This window comes from Pinus tabuliformis, chromosome 2_2, assembly GCF_031772625.1.
Source record: "Pinus tabuliformis cultivar Carrire ecotype Pingquan chromosome 2_2, CPIR1, whole genome shotgun sequence".
Lineage (NCBI taxonomy): Eukaryota > Viridiplantae > Streptophyta > Pinopsida > Pinales > Pinaceae > Pinus > Pinus tabuliformis.
In genome coordinates, this window is record NC_142300.1 from 101834240 (window position 1) to 101834991 (window position 752).

Here is a 752-nt window from a genome sequence, read left to right on the forward strand (position 1 = left end):
CCAGGTCAAACATGACCGTCAAACTCCTTCGTGCACACAAATCAATGGGAAAGAAATCCAGTGGATCCTTCCTCTGAGCCGCAATTATTTGCTAATCAATTCAATGGAGTTTTCCAAAAACTTGTAGTGCTGGAATCTCCTCCTCACCTCCACTGCAACATTACTGGAGCTCTGATACCACAATAATGGTAGAAGTGTCCTCAGACATGTAATTTTATTAATCAGAAAAAAATAATTACATAATTTGATTTTGCAAGAGTTTACACTTGAACATCCAAACACTCTTGCAATGAGCTATTTATAAGCTCCATGTCCTAACTACCTCTAATTATGGATCACTTATTAAATAACAAGTGTCCATTTACAATAAATGCTATTCAAACCAACTAGCTAACAAATCTCCTAAAATAGAGCCTAAGATATGACACATTTGGAGAGTCATATCTAGTTACAACAATATACTAATTCTAAATAATTAAACATTCTAGAATAGTAATTATTAATTTAATATCATAAATTAGTAATTATTTTATTCTAATTTTATAACCTATGATAAGATTGTATTTTTGGATCATCTAATAGAGCAGCCAACCTACACTATCATTTATGATGAGTATGTGTGGGAATCCAAAGAAGAACCCGCGATGAAGGATGAACTCCTTCTTTCTGCACCTCATCCGCTATTTCCTAACATTTTTTGTGATTCTACCAATTCTGGTTTGTCTTGTGAAAATCCATCCCCGAATTTTTTT